Raw genomic sequence first — 6,000 nt, 5'->3', positions numbered from 1 at the left:
TATCAATGCCGAGGGTTTTTAAACAGATAATCTTATATTTGATAAGACTTGGCGATTAGCAAATTTAATTAAGTGTTCCTGTATTTTGTTCGCATATTTGTTGGCATTATTTTTTACATTATACAAAATAGGCCTTTTGAAATATCAACTTTAACTTTCAGAAATTAATTCAGAACATTATATACTTACTGTTATTGTATAGTTACTGTTTGTGTTTTAATATTATATTCAATTTATGTGCTGTAAAAGACAAAATTTATCTTTATAACATTATCTGGATGATGAAATAATTTTTAATCATAAGGATTAATATGCTTGTAGAATAATGATTGCCAAAATGTACCTTTTAATTTACATTATCTTTTGAGATATAAAAGACCTTATAAAAGATAGATGTATAGTGTCGCGGACTTTTTTATGGACCTACTAAAAACCTATATTTTTGCAGTACATTATATGCATGTATAATCAACAGTAGGGCCAGCGCTCGCACAAAAAGATTTTCGTTTTTTTTTTACTTTACTAATTCATTGATATGGCTGAAAACTAATTTATTTCAAAACAAATATATGCCTATAGCAATTTCGGATAATGTAGCTTTCTAACGGTGAAAGAATTGTTGGAATCGGTTTGGTAGCTTCGGAGATCACCCGCCTCAAACATACAAACTCACCGCGCGAACACAATATTTTTTTACAAAATTGTGAATATTTCAAAAACGGCTTAGCCGATTTTGTTGTCCCGCGAATTTAAACATTCCATTGAATCATACATACCTTTTCAATTTCATCAAAATCGGTCCAACGGTTCGAAAGTTATCGCATTACAAACTGACATACATACATACAAAAAATTAATTTCTGTCCCAAGTAGAATGTGAGACCTCGCTCGCTTTGCTCGCTCGGTCAAAAATCTCGATCGTTTTTTTATCGCATATTCTGTAAGACTGGTAAACATTATATGATTCAAACTCGTATTTTTTCTCATCTTTAGTAAAAATTCTTGTTTCCCTTACGTGTCTCGTCCCGCATCTTGTCCAATCCTGCTTTCGGGCATCCTACATTGTCTCATCACGTTTTTCGCAATGTGTCGCCCCGCTTCCCATTACTTACGTTGCCCATTTTCCACTACGGGTCTCCATCCCATCCCATTCCCAGCTAAGTCTCCCACTAAGTTTTTTTTTAATAACCACTAACGTAAATAAATCAAACATTTTATAGCTGTATCTTAAAAAAAAAGAAGTTTCATATAAATCTTCTAATGCATTATTATATTTTCTTCTTCTTTCTCTTACTTAACATTACAAATTATTTTCATCAATTCAATTTCAGCTTCCTTCGCCCAGTTTCTAAGTGTCTAGTTTCGGCTGTACGTTGTCATTCAGTCAGTCACTCAGTAATACGAGAGTTCTATGTATAGATTGACAACTGCATTCAACTCGCACCCAATCACGTAACCTCGAACAGCAAGTATTGTCATATTGAGCCTCTAGTGAAGTGAGCCTTCAAAAAGAATAACTAACATCAACTTCATTTGGTTACCTCGACTGGCATCGAGTCATTTTTGTTGCGAGGATATTAGGTATTGGATATATGTTGACTCAACCCTGCAAAGTATCCACAAAAGACGTGGCTGTGTGTGAATCCTAGATCATTGTTTTGGATAATGCTGAAATTATGAGCTATGCGTGAACTTAGGAAATTGTCGTGATGATTAGGAAATTGTCGAGAAATATTCTATAAAATGTTCCCTTCGTTGACATGTTCTAAGAAAAAATTACAACTCTTTATTTACACAGTATGAGTCTTCTTATTTCTGTCTAAGAAATTCAGGTTTACAGTCACTATAAGTAGATAAACTTGGATAAACCTAAAGCATTGGATTACCGACGTCGCACCACAGATTTAAGAAGACATAGAGATGCTGATGTTGGACCTGGCAGAAAAAAAAGTCACGTTGCTATTATAGATATTTAATAGCACTTTTATTTCTATTAATAACCATCAAACATTTAACTTTGAGTTTTCTTGAATAATATAAAGTCAAGTTGATCCGATTATTTTACCGCGGTAATATATTTTTCATGAAAACAATTTACGTGTCAAACAACATTTGGATTTAGGTATGTCATAAATAATACATGTAAATAAAGCTGCCATGTGCGAGTCGGACTTGCCCATGAATGGGTTCCGTAGCAGCAAGTTGCATAACATACATTTCTTGTTAATTGCCCACATTCGCGATATATTTGCGTTGATTGAATGAAAGGTAAATTGTGGATTAAGATTTATGACGTATAAAAAAACTAATTACTAGATCTCGTTCAAACCAATTTTCGGTGGAAGTTTACATAGTAAAAGTTTTACCATTCTCTTATTTTATAAGTTATAGGAGGTGGGACACATTTTACCACTTTGGAAGTGTCACTCGCGCAAACCATTGAAAAAAATTATGTTAGAAACATACAATATTTTTGAAGACCTATGCATAATAGATAGACACACGAATGGGTTTTATTTAAAAAAATGAGTTTCAGTTCTAGTATGGGGACCCCCAAAATTTATAGTTTTTTTTTCTATTTTTGAGTAAAATCTTGCGGTTCACAGAATACATCTACTTACCAAGTTTCAACGATATAGTTGTTATAGTTCCGGGTAAATTGGCAAATAAATATAGGTAAATTGTGATATACGGACGGACGGACAGACATGACGAATCTATAAGGGTTCCGTTATATGGCTACGGAACCCCAAAAACGTAGGAATACCCACAAGATTGATTAAGATTTATAATAAATATGATAACTATCAGTCAGTAGGTCTGTTCTGTTCATTCTTAAACGAGTGTTTTCATATTCTCAATTACGCCAAAGCTGCTGGGGCGATTTGAAATTATTTATTTGAAACTGTATACTACCCAGTTGGTCCCACAGTCACTACGTCCAGTTCTTCTTTATCCGGCATTAACGAGTTCAGTCTCTAGCCGATTATATATTTATTTTTTTATTATCACTAAATTGATTGATTAAAATATAGCTAAGCACCATTTTCGCTCTTATGTCTTGCACTTTTCAGATTGCATAATCCTAATTTGGATGAATTATTTGATATGAAATATTTATAAGTATAAATCAAGATATGTTTACCCAGAAATTAATCATAACTCCTTTACTTCTGAGAATTTACAAAAGTTTCAAAGTAAATCGTTAAAAATCAAAATCAAAATCAAATCATTTATTCAGAAATTAGGCCTTCACAGGCACTTTTTCACGTCATATTCTAAATTAAATGATGTTTACCAAAGCTACAAACTACTAGCATTTCGGAACGACCACTGCTGAGAAGAAATGCCGAAAGAAACTCATTCAAACAGTGTTGGTCCCTATTATGCCAGAAGGGCTTACTATTTTTTAAATATAAATTTATGTATAATTTTTTATCAGTAATGTAACATGTAAGTACACAATAAAGTACATGGTCAAAAGGTATACTGACACATATTATGATTGAGATCAAGTGCTGATGAAAGGAAAATATATATATATATATATATATATATATATATATATATATATATATATATATATATATATATATATATATATATATATATATATATATATTTTCCTTTCATCAGCACTTGATCTCAATCATAATATATATATATATATATATATATATATATATATATATATTTATATATATATATATATATATATATATATATATATATATATATATATATATATACATGCATAATTAACCAAACAAAAAAAAACTTTTAATAAAAGATCGAGCTGACCAATTCCCCCGGCAGCACCCGTTCACGAGTTGACGCGTGAGTCAGCCATCGCGAAGCTCAACCACAATAGAGGGAACCTCCCGACCCGATCCACGACGCCGCTACCGGTTTGACCATTTGAATGTGCAAGACATACTCGATCTCCATAATCTAACATAATAGATACCTATGTTACTTTCAGACACTTGAAGATCACAAATCACGTATATGTTTTACAAGTAAATGTCAAAATATATGTAATAAACATGTCAAGAAAATATATAAATAATAATAAAAAAATTAAAATCAAGTGTGAGAGGTGGAAGTTTTAGGAAGGGTCCAAGGTATTTTATCATTTAAATAGTCGCTAATCGTGTAATAAGCATTAAATTTTGGCATTGGCAAGTTAATAGCCTCTACAGGGAGTTTATTGAACAATTTTACACTTTGACCCACGAAAGACCGCCTAACCTTTTTAAGTCGGAATCTGTTCATACAAAGTTTATGCCTATTACGAGTGACTACACTGTTAACATCGCTCAATGTTTTATACAGGTGTAAGTTAGATTTAATAAAAATAAGTACGTCGAAGATGTACTGAGATGCAACAGTCATAATATTTATCGATTTGAATAATTCTCGCAAGGAATCCCGTGGCTTAAGCCCATAAATAAAACGAATTGCTCGTTTCTGTAAAACAAAAATTTTTCCTATGTCAGCTGCATTAGCCCATAACAATAATCCGTAGGACATTATGCTATGAAAGTAGCTGTAATACACGAGCCTAGCTGTTTCGATGTTTGTACACTGTCTGATCCTTCTCACTGCAAAAGCTGCCGAACTAAGTTTTTTGGCCGTGATTTCAATATGTTTATCCCACTTAAACTTACTATCCACAGTAATGCCCAAGAACTTGGCACTGTGTACCCATTCTAATACTTTACCATTAACTACTAAAGGAATATCAAGTTGGGGTGCGTTTGAAAGAGAGAACTTAATACACTTGGTCTTGTCTGTGTTTAAAGCCAGGTTATTAGTTGTAAACCATTCAAGCACAAGTGACATAATGTTGCTTACATTGTTATAATTTCTACTTTTTCTATCAACTTTAAACAGTAGTGACGTGTCGTCAGCAAATAAAATTACATCACACAATTGTTGGGCAAGACAAGGAAGATCATTTATATAAACTAGAAATAGAAAAGGACCAATAATGGAGCCTTGAGGCACGCCCATGTGCACAGGAGCGCTATTAGAGGCTGCTCTATTAATTTCTACTTTCTGAGTTCTATTGTCTAAGTAAGAAGATAGTACATCAAGGGCCGCTCCAGTGACACCATAGAATTTAAGTTTATTTTTCAGTATGTTGTGGTCGACACAGTCAAAAGCTTTTGAAAGGTCACAAAATACACCTATAACATCCTGTCCGGCTTCCCAAGCATCATTGATAAATCCAACTAGAGTGGCTGCTGCATCAGTAGTGGAACGACCTTTAGTGAAACCGAATTGACTATTGTGTAATATTTTGTTTATGTTAAAATAAGAAACTAATTGAGTTAAAATTAGCTTTTCAAAAATTTTACTTAATGCAGGTAGAATAGAAATGGGTCTGTAATTAGTGGGATCGTTTTTAGCGCCCTGTTTGAAAAGAGGTATAATTTTTCTAATTTTCATGAGGTCAGGGAAAACTCCATCTGAGATGCAATTATTGAATATAATAATTAAGTGGGGAGCAATCAGATCAATAATAGTGCTAAGCACTGAGACAGATATACCCCACAGATCCTCTGTATTTTTCATGTTGAGTGCTTTGTAAGCAGATAATAACTCTTCAGGAGAAATATGTCTAAATCGGAAGGTAGATTTAGGATCTGAGGCATTTCTTTTTAATAAATCATCTGCAGCACTGGGACAAGACGAAAGGGAGCCCGTAATATTTTTAGAAATATTGGCAAAGAAGTTATTGAATTCGTTGGCCACTTCGTCATTTGAATTAAAGGTTTTATCACCAATTTTTAAAGAAATATTGTTGTCGCGTGGGTTAAACTTGCCGGTTTCTTTATTAATGATTGACCAAGCTGTTTTGATTTTGTTATTAGAATTTTTTATTTTATAAGTTAAATATAAAGATTTTGCTGTTGAACATACCTTTTTAAAAGTTTTAGAGTAACGTTTAACATATGATATAAATTCCGCATTAAAATTATACTGTTTTTGACC

The sequence above is a fragment of the Plodia interpunctella genome, chromosome Z (assembly GCF_027563975.2).
Source record: "Plodia interpunctella isolate USDA-ARS_2022_Savannah chromosome Z, ilPloInte3.2, whole genome shotgun sequence".
NCBI classification, from domain to species: domain Eukaryota; kingdom Metazoa; phylum Arthropoda; class Insecta; order Lepidoptera; family Pyralidae; genus Plodia; species Plodia interpunctella.
The sequence above is the reverse complement of the archived record's forward strand: the minus strand, read 5'-3'. Positions refer to the sequence as shown.